The 12,618-nt window shown below is 50.5% G+C and overlaps 1 long non-coding RNA gene across 2 annotated transcripts; it reads right to left on the bottom strand.

Annotated features, from left to right (window-relative positions):
- Positions 1-863: 863 nt before the first annotated feature.
- On the bottom strand, positions 864-9,103 carry LOC145722202 (uncharacterized). Of its 2 annotated transcripts, XR_014146301.1 has the most exons (4): positions 8,687-9,103; positions 5,443-5,586; positions 4,253-4,345; positions 864-1,647 (listed from the first exon to the last, which is right to left on the bottom strand). It is a non-coding gene; the product is annotated as an uncharacterized LOC145722202 (long non-coding RNA). The 2 variants fall into 2 exon arrangements; XR_014146300.1 differs by lacking the exon at positions 8,687-9,103 and having other exon boundaries at positions 5,443-5,604.
- Between the last annotated feature and the right edge of the window lie 3,515 nt (positions 9,104-12,618).

Below are 12,618 nucleotides of genomic sequence, written 5' to 3'. Positions count from 1 at the left end.
AAAAGAGATAGGAGCAGGAGAGGTCTATCATCCAGAAGAAAGAGGAGGAACCCGCCACGGATGTGGCACCCTTTCAGGCAAACCCAAGAGATACCACACTTGAAGGAGGAGGCCATCCTGCCTCTCCCTGTCCTTTTGCCAAAGCACCTAATTCTGCCTAAAATATCTTGCCAGGTCTCCTTGTAATTGCCAGAAGTTCCAACCATGACAATCCTTTCCACAAAAGAGAGAAAAGGCTTAAATAACATACTTGGGAAAGTCAAATCTTGGGTTGCGGGCAGAGTGCAAACGATACCAGATCTTTTCCTGTTTCCCACAGCTGACTTTGGGATGGGGATGGCACCGTGGGTGAAGCATGGGGGAAGGAAGGCTGGAGCATGATACTTTGCCATCAGCCTGCCTTGTTTGTTTGCATCTGGTCAGAGAGGGAGTCTCGGAATTTTAGGAGCTGAAAGAGACTTTGAAGACCATCTAGTTCCTCCCCCTGGTTTACAGCTAGGATGTTGAGATCCTGTCTGGCTCATTCGCTGCTATACTCAGCACCTAGAATACTACCTGGCACGTAGTAGCTGCATTATAGGTATTGAATGAATGAATGAATGCATGAATATGCTGTATGTTTGCCCTGATGCAGAAGCTACAGTGGCTTTTGGCAATAGCCATAGTGGAGTAACGCCTAAGGTTATTGAGATAAAGTAGTGGGCAGAGCCCAGATCTCAGCCCACAGCTCTCTATAATGCTACACTGACAGGTGGAAGCTGTGGGAAATGGAAACTGTATGCCAAAGCAGCCATGTCTCACATGATCCCATCCCTGTGAGGAGCCAAGGTAAAGGAGGCTGGTGCCTCCCTGTCCTCCTCATGGGCTCCTGTCCTGCACATGGGCCTGGTAGTAGTGCCACCATGAGCGGGCCTCCATGTCTCCAGATACTTTAATTTCTCCAGTCTGTCAAGTTTCCAAAAAGGACTTATTTTCCAGAATCAGCTTATTTCATTTTTATAATACAAGCTCTTCACGACAAGTAATGAAACAACATACAATTTATTACCAGCAGTAGCAGAGGGGATGTTCCTTTCCAAATGTCTTTTATTATTCAACACACATTTATTGAGCACTTACTATAGGTCTAGCATCTGCTACTTGCTGAGGATGTCAAACAAGACACAATTACCAACCTTGAGCTTATAAATACATTAAGAGAGACAAAAGACTGATTTTAAGTGTAAAACTTGCCTGATAGGGGAAAGCACGAGACATTGTAAAATCAGAGAGAGCTAATCCAGCTGAGCAAGGGGTCAGAGATTTCCCAGGATGATGTTTTTAGACTGAGACCTGAAGATGGGAAGGAAGGATGTTCTGGGTGCAGGGAATAAAATACGCAAAGGCCCAAGGAGCAGAAAAGGCATCATGCTGTTAAGGGGCTGCAGGTGTCTGTTACGGTTGGTTCATAGTGTATCGGACCAGATGGATTTTGCTAAGGAATTTGAACTTCAAGCAGAGGACACTGGGGAATCCTTACAGGGTTTGAATGACAAGATCTAGTTTCACTTCAGAAGTTTAGTTGGAGGGAATGGTGGCACATCATTAGAGGTAAGATCCAGATCCTTTAGGAAGCTGTTGTGGAGATCCAGATGAGATGACTGCAACCTGTTGAAGATGGGAGATGGAAGGGTAGATTTGGTTTGAGAGTTACTCAAGAAGTATCCTGTAGGGCGCCTGGGTGGCTCAGTTGGTTAAGCGACTGCCTTCGGCTCAGGTCATGATCCCGGAGTCCTGGGATCAAGTCCCACATCGGGCTCCCGGCTCAGCGGGGAGCCTGCTTCTCCCTCTGACCCTATCCCCTCTCATGCTGTTTCTCTCTCTCTCTCTCTCAAATAAATAAATAAAATCTTAAAAAAAAAAAAAGAAGTATCCTATATAGGACTTGGTGACTGGTCAAACTTGGAGAACTCCAGGAGGACACACAGGTTTCTTGTGTGGGTGGCTGGGGGATCAGGGGTTACTATTTACTGAGATAAGGGTATGGAAAGAAGAGCAGATTCAAGATGTCCAATAGGCAGTCGACTATGGGTCGACAGTGTGGGAGAGTGAGCTGGGCTGGAGTTAGATTTGAGACTGACCAGCCTAGAGGTATTTATGAAACCAAAGGTGGGGATGATGGATGGAATCACCCAGGGAGAGAGCCCATGGAGCAAGAAGAGAATCGGACCAAGGAGAGATCCCTGAGGAACCCTTACACATAAGGGACAGACAGCAGAACAGAAACCCAGGAAAGCACCTGGCAGGAAGTCACCAGAGAGAGACAGAAAGCCAAGAGTGTGGCATCATGGAAACCGAGGGGAGGGGACATTCTGAGGAGACTGCAAATAGCAAAATTGGTGTAGCCAAGCAATTAAGTGATATAAGGAATGGATTTTACCAAGAAGATCATTGGTGACTTTGTCTCAAGAGCAGTGTGGTACAGTGGAGGCCAAGCCAGACAGCTGAGGGTGGGAGAGTGAGCAGAAGGGGAAAACATAGGGCCACATCTAGGCAACACTTTTAAGAAGTTCAACAGGGGGGTGCCTGGGTGGCTCAGTTGGTTAAGCCTTCGACTCTTGATTTCGGCTCAGGTAGTGATTTCAGGGTCATGAAACTGAGCCTCATGTCGAGCCCCATGTTGAGCCCCGTGTGGGGCTCCGTGCTCGGCGGGGAGTCTGCTGGAGATTCTCTCCCTCTTCCCTTCCCCCCTTCAAATAAATAAATAAACACTAAAAAAGGGGAAGAAGAAGAAGTTCAAGGGGAAAGGGAGACAAAATGAAGGAAAGAGAGGGTGACAGTTAAAGGAAGACACACAGGCAAGACATTTGTTTTTTCTTTTCCAATGGGAGAGGTCAAAGAGAAAGAGGGGGTAATTGAGGGTATAAGGTCCCTGGGGAAGTGGGAGGGGATGGGATCCAGAGCCCAGTTGGAGTGATTACTCTTGGAGGGAGGGCAGGCGAAAAGGATAGTGCTGATGTGGGTAAATGTGTAGGTGAGGTGGCAGGAAGCTGAGGGAGTTGCCATCAGATGGCTTCTATTTTCTCTGTGGAGGAGGAGGTGAGTTGGTTTACTGCCTGTGCTAAGGGGCAGGAAGAAGCGGGAACAGTGGGGTTGGGAATAGTCCCTGTAAAGAATGGGAGAGAGCCGACCAGGGCCAGCGGCAGTTAGAGTCTCTGAATTTGCAATGGCACCAATCTTTGGGGAAGCCCTGTAGCAGCCCGGCAGTATAAATGGAAAAAATGAAGAATTAGTGGTTATCGTTTTGTATGGTAAGGGCAAGAGGATAAGCAAATTGTCAGTCTAGGGCTAGCAAGGAAAGGAAGTAAAAACGAAAAGAGGTTACCAGAGAGAAGCTAGAAGAGTCAAACATTTACTGAGGGCCTACTGTGTCTTTGGTAATATATATAGGAAAAAGAAATACAAAGATAGGGCAATAGTCCCAAACCTGGTGGTGCCCCAGAATCAAGCATAATAAAAATGCAGGCTCCCTGGGCCTCATTCCTGGGGTCTGAAAGGTCTAAGGTTGGGGGTTCCATGTGACTCTTCTGCATTCGGGTTTGGGAACCACTTGGACCAATGGGAAAAACTGACAAGCGAATAGATATATGGGATACGTACAGTGCCATAACCCCGTGACTCCAGTCCCTTTGGGGTACTGTGGAAGCCAAGAGGGCTTGGAGAGGGAATGACAAGGAGATTTTCCTAGAGAAGGTAAGCCTGTGCCTGAGCATGACTGATGAGCTGGAGTTAGCTGAGCAAAGTGGGGAAGACGCCAAATAAAAGCATTCCAAGTACAGGGAACAGCGTGTGCAAAGGCAGGGCAGCGTGAAATCACCCACCGCACTGGTGGAGCTCCCAGTCATTTGGTGTGGCTGGAGGAAAGGTTGTAAACAGGGGAGTGGTGAGATCTCTCAGGAGAAGGAAGCAAGGACCAGATTGTTTGGAGGCTCGTTTGCCATGCTCCACCGTCCATCAAAAGAGCGTTTCTCTAACACAGCAAGGGTGCACTTAAGAAAGAGGCCAAGGGGCGCCTGGGTGGCTCAGTCGTTAAGAAAGAGGCCAAGAATCCTGGCTTTCAGAATAAATAACTTAGAAAGCAGGCTCCTCGGGCCTGGAAGGGCTAGATGAGCTGGTATAATGCATCAGATGGGACCTCTGCAGGCCACTAGGTGGGGAACAGTATTTTTGCTCTGACTAGAAACTAAGCATTTTCAGATTTGTATTTACTTACTTGTCGGGAAAAACAGATGTCCTAAGCTCAGTGAGAATTATTCAAGGAGCCTCCCTTCTGGGCTCTGAGCCAAAAGCCAGAATAAGCAGCAGCCTGAAATGATCAAATTTAAAGTATATGGACATTGTGGAGAGATGTTTCCCCCCCAGATGGTTTCTCCTCCTTCTTTCCTTGACCCTGAAAGCCTGAAGTAAGCTCGCACGCCCTCTTCCCATCGCCCCCCTCCCTGCCCCATCCTTATTCTCAGAAACCTCCAGGCATATATTTGAAGATAAACCACAGAAGCACAGGCATTTCATTTGTGTAGCAAACCCAAAGGTTATGTCTGGGGGCTGTTGAAGTCAGATTCTACCCACTTAACTTTCTGCAGAGTCTCCAAAATATAGTGAATCTGGAATATTCTGTGGAGTCGGGGCAATGTGACTCTCAACACATACTCCCTGAAAGACAACCTAAGACTTTGCTATCCTGGACCAGTGTCTGCCCACAGAAGACTCAAGGATCATTCTGTGATCCCATTTCAACAGTCAAGCTTACAGTGTTTTTTGAAAGCACTCCTGATAATGAAAAGGAAAATCAGACTCTCCCAGCCAGCCTGCGTTTGCAGCTGGAGTACCAGGAGCTGAGGCCTCCAGAGACCTATGGACTCAGGAACCAGGAAGAAAGCAGGACATCATCCCCTTGCCATCTCTCAATACAGACAGTATTCATTCTGAGAGCTAGAAAAGAAGCAAGAGGGGCGCCTGGGTGGCTCAGTCTGTTAAGTGTCTGCCTTCAGCTCAGGTCATGATCCTAGGGTACTGGGATGGAGCCCTGCATCGGGCTCCCTGCTCCGCAGGGAACCTGCTTCTCCCTCTCTCCCTCCTGCTTGTGCTCTCTCTTGCTGTCTCTCTCTCTCTCTCAAATAAATAAAACCTTAAAAAAAAAAAAAAAAAAAAGAGGGTCTGGAAGTTACCAGTTTAATACTCTTAGATTTAAAAGCTGCTGAGGGGGATGGGAAAGGTTTCCATACTGAAAGTGCCAGTGACCATGAGGCCCCGAGCTTAGAAGGAGGAGGACCTCAGGGTAGGTACAAGTAGTGTGTGGGCACTGGGACCCCTGAGAGTAGTCATCATGGTTAATATGTAGTGAGCATTCCTGGATGTGGGGCACTGGGCTAAGCACTCTCACACATGACATCTTTTACTCACTGGGAGAGGGTAAGAGAAAGGCCATGTGGGGCCAAGGAATCCACCAAGGGGTGGCAGGAAAGAATACCGTAGCCCAAGAGCCGACGGATGGGCCTTAGCTACTGTATTCATTCAGGCTACAGCTGCCGCAACAGCCTACTGGATCTGCGGGAACAGAGTACCATAAACTGAAAGGTTTAAACAACAGAAACTTAATCGTATCCAGTTCTGGAAGCTAGAAGTCCAAGATCGAGATGTCAGCATGGTTTGTTCCTTCTGGAGGCCATGAGGGAAGGGATCTGTTCCAGGCCTCTCTCCTTGGCTTGCAGATGACGGTCGTCTCCCCGTGCCTTTACTCAACTTCCCTCTATGCGTGTCTGTGTCCAAATTTCCCCTTTTTATAAGAACACCAGTCATTTTGGTTTAGGGCCCACCCTACTGACCTCATTTTAACTCGATGACCCCTGTCAAGATCTCCTCCAAATAAGATCACATTCTAAGGTACTGGGGTTAGAACTTCAACATATGACTTTTGGGGAGGGACATAATTCTACCTGTAACAGCGACATCTAACCAGACCATCTCCTTTTGTAAATGAGGCTAATGAAGGCTCGAGTGGGAAAGCAACTTGCACAGGGTCACACCACAAATTGAAAAAGCTAAGACTAGGGGCGCCTAGCTGGTTCAGTAGGTGGAGCATGCAACTCCTGATCTTGGGTTTGTGAGTGTGAGCCCCACATCGGGTGCTGAGATCACTTAAAAACTTTAAAAATCTTAAAGACAAAACAAAACAAAAAAACAGAAAAGAAAAAGAACAAACTAAGACTGGAACCCAGGTGTTTTGGGGCTCTGAGCCTTGAGCAGCCTTCCCCCGGAGGAGCAGGATTACCTGCTTTTGGAAGCCCCTTCTCCAAGAAGACAATCCCTGAGCCTGGACAAGTCTGGGAGGCACCCAGTGGAATCTCTTTACAGGCCTGGGGTGAGGACTCCCTAAAACCCCCTTATGAACCAATACGTGGAAAAAAACTGAAATGCCAGAGTGGAAGAAGTCCTATGACCGGAGCTTAGTATAAGCACTGGGGGTTATTTTTAATGGCCAGGACCCTTGTTAAGGAGGCAGAGGCGTAGCGTGTCACCCAGAACTTTGCTCCCTATCTGCACCCCCACAGCCTCATTAGCCAGAATATGCTGGGTGGTACTGGCTTCTCCCACGCTCGCTCGCTGGGCCCGCCTCCGTCTAGAGGCTGGCATCTGGCCTCCATACCTGCCAGGAGGCTGGAAGGCTTCCGTTTTGCAATCTGTTGTGGGAACTCACCAAGACATTTTGAAAGTCTCATGCAACCTGCAGGAGGTGCATGGGTTTAGGAGGCTTGCTCTTGTGGCTTCCGAAACAAGGAGGCAAAAATTGAGATTGAATATAGCCCAGCAGTGTGGGTGACACCAAACCACAGATGAACCGATAGGCTGCAGGGAAGGAAGTGAAAAGTTCACCTTGTCCTTCCATGTAACAGAGGGCTGTTGGTTTTGCAGAGGTTTGCTTTTTTAAACAATTTTCATTCAATAGAAATAGCCCGGCAGGACAGCATATTCTAGCATTCGTGGAAATAAAAACGAGGAACCACATCACAGACTGTTCTGCTCCGAACTTGGCCCTGCTTCCCTGGGCAGCTCCCAGTTCCTCCTGATGTAGGCAGCAGCCCCGGTGGCCCTCGCCCCGTCCCAGGTGGGGTCTGGCCTTCGGGGAGGAAGGGAGGAGGTAGCTCAGAAGCATCAGCTGTTTCCCTGCATCGGAGCCAAGACCCTGGCCTCAGCTAGAAACTCAGCTTTGTCCCCGGCTTCTGTCTTCCGCACTGTGAAAAGTTTCCATCACAAAGGGTCGATTCAGGAAACCAAGGTTAGAGGCAAACGGTCTTATTTGAAAATGGTGAAGGCCAGCAAGGCCCTGGGCTTCCTGCATTGATTGCTCTCCGGGGGCCTGGGACCAGCCCAGCAGGGTGGGGCCGGCAGCTCGGCAGGTTGCAGGATGTGAAAGTGGGGGCTGAGGTTAGGAAAAAGAATCAAAGGCTGGGACCAGAACACACCCAGCAGAGGGCCATGTGCAGCTCTCCTCTTCAGGGTTTCCTGCGGGTACACTGAGAACATTGTGTTCTGGCTGTGAATTCACCCGGCTGAGCCGGCTCCACACTCAGCCCCTGGGTCCTAGTGCTGCCCCGTGGCCGTGCTCAGCGTTAGCTACCGGTACCTGCAGGGGGGGCCCGTAGGGCCCCTGGGAGGGCATTTCCACTGTGTCCTCCACTGGGAGCACTTAATTTCCCATTCAGCCTGCATTTCCAAAGCATCCCCAGTTAGCCTCTCCTGTCCCCCAGGACAAAAACGTGAGGGACATTCAGATGACAAACCTGAGGCTCCAGGAAACTGGTAGGAACAACCGTGGTCCGTGTTCAAGGTTTTTGGATCCAGGCATTTGGAGACATCACTTCAAACCCTTGAACTGAATGTGAGCCTTTGCCTTCAACGTTCCTGCCCAGATGAATTTAGGAATAAGGTGCTTCCTTGATAAATTCTCCCAAACAGCTAAAAGCTCATGCATGAGGTGCAAAGCTATCCAGAGAAGCCATAGCCTGACCTCTGCTTGGCCCAGAGCCTGTGCGTGAGCTGCGTTGGGCATGAGCTCCCTGGACCTGTGGCCGTGAGCCTCTGGGCAGCACCACACAAGGCCCCAGACCCCCGATCAGTCTGTGTCTGTGTGTCTCTTGCGACCCAGAGGCACAGGCTGGGCCCCGGGCCAAGTAGCCAAGTACCAACAGGCCAGCAGAGAGGGAGAGGGAACTTAGGAGGGGTTGGGGGGCTTTCTGGCAGTTTTTAAAAGGGGTTTTGGATTATAAATTCTTCTACAAGATTTTAAGTCTCTTTTTCCAAGTCATCTTTATATCCTGTGTGTGTGCTGGTCCTAGCCACACAGTTGTCGAATGATCTGAATGAAAGTCCACTTGCTGGAAAGCCTTGCCTTTAGCTGCGGGTCACAGTCATTCAACTGCACATTGAGCACTTACTGTGTACCAAGCATGGACTGAGACAATCGGCATACAATTGCTAAAAACAAATATACAAACAAAGGAAAGGCAGTGGTGGTGTCTGCCCCCCCTAGAGACCATGGTCCAGTGGAAAGAAAAGCGTTCAGTTAGGAAGAATGATCCCAAGGGTCCCTGGTTATCCTGGGGCAAGTCCAGCCTCCTGTAGGTGAGCACAGAGCAGGGAGACCTACCTTGGCTGGGGGCCCAGCAAAATCCTCGAGGAAGGGATCTTTCAGCTGAAACCCAGAGGGAAGTAGGAGTTAGTCAGACGAAGGAGGTTGGGAAAGAGGAGTTCGCACAGAGGTAATAGTGCTTGCGAAGACCTGGAATTTCAAGAGCAGGTGGTTCAGGAAAGAACTGAGGAAAGTCTTCCAAGACTTCTGAACTCCCCCAACAGGCAAGCTAGCCCCTCAGGAGAGAGCCCAGGCATTGTTCCTGTCCATGAGGAAGGAATCCCACCACTTCTCCGTGGCCTTCCCCCAGCCCCCAGACTCCACTCCTGGGGAAACCAGAGGAATCCTACAAGATGGCTGGGACCATCTTGAGGCGGGAAGGCCTCGGGTGGGGCCGGAAGGGGCAGGTCCTGGTCCAGGCACAGGGGCCCTGGAGGGAGATACTGGGCAAATCACTTCCCACCTCTCTCCCTGGACCTCCATTTTCAGGCTTTGAGTCTTCTCAGTATTTAGCCTGACACTCAAACGTTCCTGAATCAAGGAAGGACGGCAGTCTCCGTCTATAAAAACAAATTCCTTCAAATGCTAAGATTCTGGGTCTGAGACCCACAGGCAGTCCCGCCCGGGATCCTTTGGGCCACAGAAGTACCGTGAAAGGAAGGAGCACAGTACCCAGCACACCCACAGCAAATGTCTGTCAAATGAATGAGCGAACAAGCGAATGAATGAATGAGTGGATGATCTCCCTGAAGTCACTCTCAGAGCTCTGGTGGGGTCTCACTCCTCTCAGCAGCAGCTGTTTTGATCTCCATCACTCCTGATCCTGTGCACGCACCTGCCCACTTCACAGACAGGCACCAGACCAAATGGGGAAAATGAGCCCTAGATCTTGCTTCTAAGGCCCCATCATCCTAGAGGAACGTGTAAGATGACCCCACGAAGTGGAGAGGCAGTGTGAGGAAGAAAGAGAAAGGACTCAGATGTGCAGAGACTGAAGATAGAATGCACATCCTTCTGTAGCACTCCCTGTCTTATAAACCCCAAACCTGACAGAGGCTCTGTGAGCAGCTAGAACTCACCAGGGATTGCTGGCAGAGTTCTGGAAAGGGACAAGTGCTCTCTGAGCCACCATATTCCCTGCCTGCCCTGAATCAAGCACTATCGTAAGGGCAAGAGTTCCCAGCTGGGCACACCCTCAGAGGCATTTTCCCTCTCCAGTGGGTTTCCAGGCTAGCCCGCAGAAGCCTGATTCATCCACAACCACACTGAAACATAGAATTAATTCCGGCTATACCTTGGGTGAGCTAGGCCATTATGGCAACCAAACCACCACTTACAGCATTATTTTGATGGGAAAATGTGTTCTAAGCTCCAAGCAACCAAATTATAAGTGGGACACAGACACACCCAGGTTCAAATCCCAGTTTTAACACTTCCTAACCGCGTGGTCGGGGACACGGCACCATCCTCCCAGCCCGTTTTCTGGCTTGTCGAAGAATACCTCCTTCAGAAGGTTGTCAGGCAGAGTAAATAGACACCTGTGACAGGGCCTCACGGCACATGGCTGACATCTCCCTCCTTCCTTTCAGGGGGCCTTTTGCAGAGGAGACCTAGAAACAAGCCTTCCAATGCAGGCCCTCCCAGGGCTCTTTTTTTTTTTTTTTAATTTTATTTATTTATTTGACAGAGAGAGACACAGCGAGAGAGGGAACACAAGCAGGGGGAGTGGGAGAGGGAGAAGCAGGCTCTCCGCGGAGCAGGGAGCCCGATGCGGGGCTCGATCCCAGGACCCTGGGATCATGACCTGAGCCGAAGGCAGACGCTTAACGACTGAGCCACCCAGGCGCCCCTTCCCAGGGCTCTTATCCAGCTTGCATGGGGGCAGTATTACCCCTGGACTCAGGCTGAGAGCAAGTGTTTATGAGATAAATGAGCTGCTGTCTTAGAAATCACAGAACATTCCTCATCTTTGACCTTCTCCAGGCTTTTACTGGCTTATCTGAGCCAAGAAACTTCTCCTGCCCCTACTTAGCTCCCTCTCCCCCAATTTCCATGAACAGCATTGTTCTGGCTTCCTTTGCTCCTGGTCCCGGGAAGGGGCTTCGTCTCCGGAAGGGGCCAGAAGTCCTGGCCTTTCACCCGGGGCCTGGCCGTCAGCCCACGACAGCAAGCCGGAGGAGGGCGGGGACCCAGGCGGCACACCACACAGCGCCCGCCTGTGGAAGGCCGACCTCCGCCAGCCCAGCCGGCTTGGGCTCCGGCCCCTCCTCGCTCTGTTTGTTTCCACGCCGCCACAGCCAGAACGGTTTGTACCCTAAGGACGGTGAAACGGCCAAGGAATCCGTAGGGTCCTAAAGGTCGACCTTCTCCCTTTTCTTGCCCTTGTTCCCAAAAGTCAAGGTTTCCAGGCCTTGGGCTCCTTGTCCCGCGCCCAGGGTCACCAGCACTGTGGGGGTCAGTCACCTCGAACGAGACCCTCGTGCCCTGCACTGTGCTTCTCGCATTCCATCTCCACTTGGTGCCCCCTCTCCACAGTCATCCCCACTTTTTCCCCCCATTTGGAGCCACACGGCCTTCTCAGAGCCTGCCTCCACCTTCCTAGGTCCTGTCAGCGTCCCCTCACTCTGCAGGACTTACCACCACGTCTCCACTGCTCCAGCCCTGAGCCACCATTCACCCACACCCACCCCCGCCCCCCAGTCCTACAACAGCAAAACACAAAAACAAGAAACTCTTGTGAAAGTGCTATGAGCTCATGTCAAAATCCAACAGTGCAGAAGGTGTAAAGTGAAAAAGTAAAACCTCGCCCTCCCCATCATCCCTCAGAGATAACATCTGTGAACAGTTTTCCCAGTATCCTTCTAGATGTTTTCTCCACACAGTTGAACATGTGTCTGCAGGGGGGTGTCCTGTTTTTGCTTCAGAACGAGGGGATAGTACACAGATTGTGCTGTCACATGTTCTGTTTACTGAACAATATATCTTGGACATCTTTCCAAAATCTACCTCACTCTTTCGCACACCCACAAAATATTCTGTGGCACGGCCGCCATACTACAGTTTATTTAACCATGCTCCTGCCGTGGACCCGTAGGTGGTTTTCAGGTTTTGCAATCGCTATCTGGTTCCCTGCCCTGGGTCTCAGACCCCCAGTCTGCCCTCTGCACCGCGGCTTGACTCCAGCACCCAGTCTGATGGTCATTCCCGACTCAAGTGACGTTATTCACTAGGTGTCTCAGCTCCCCTCCTAGACCTTAAGACCCGGGCTCCTGGCAGGGGGCACCCTAGGCCTGTCAACTCTCCAGTTTTTTTATCCCATCTCAGTGCTGCCTTAGGAAATATGAGAAGGTTCTCAGGCCACATGGATCCTTATTTTTTCTGCTCATATATATTTACTGGGAACTCGGTGGGTCTGGCTTTGTGCAGGGCACTAGAGCTCCAGGATGAAACAGATACAGCCCCTGGCCTCCTGGAGCTTGCAGTTTTCGTTGGAAAGACAGGCACCGGATGCGCGGACAGATCCATACACGTATAATTCCCCCTGGAATGAGTGCCTTGAAAGGAAACCACAGAGGAGAAGAAGGGCTGGGGCCACCAAGGAAGGCCTCTCTGTAGAGAAGATAAGGTGAAGGGAGAGAGGGCCAGGGCAAGCCAGCAGACCGTGGGATCTGGCTCCCACTCTGCGCTGCTTTGGCCACTTCCCCTTCAGTCTTCTCATCTGACAAGAAGGGAAATCCCCCTTTCAGCTTTAACTTTCTGTGACAATAATAAATGCTATCAGAGTTCACAGGAAGCAAGCTCCCCACTGCCTGGGAGGGGCCCGGGGAGACTTCTCACTGATTTCACATTGACCCTGAGTCAGACGTAGGCTCTAGTTCCATTCAATTCTGGGCCAAACACTTGCTTAGCATATACCGTATATATCTAACATACAGAGGGGTGTGTTTGTG

This window comes from Leptonychotes weddellii, chromosome 6 (genome assembly GCF_054177405.1).
Source record: "Leptonychotes weddellii isolate Sample4059 chromosome 6, ASM5417740v2, whole genome shotgun sequence".
NCBI classification, from domain to species: domain Eukaryota; kingdom Metazoa; phylum Chordata; class Mammalia; order Carnivora; family Phocidae; genus Leptonychotes; species Leptonychotes weddellii.
Note: the sequence above shows the minus strand (reverse complement) of the source record. Positions and strands in the feature narration are given on the sequence as shown.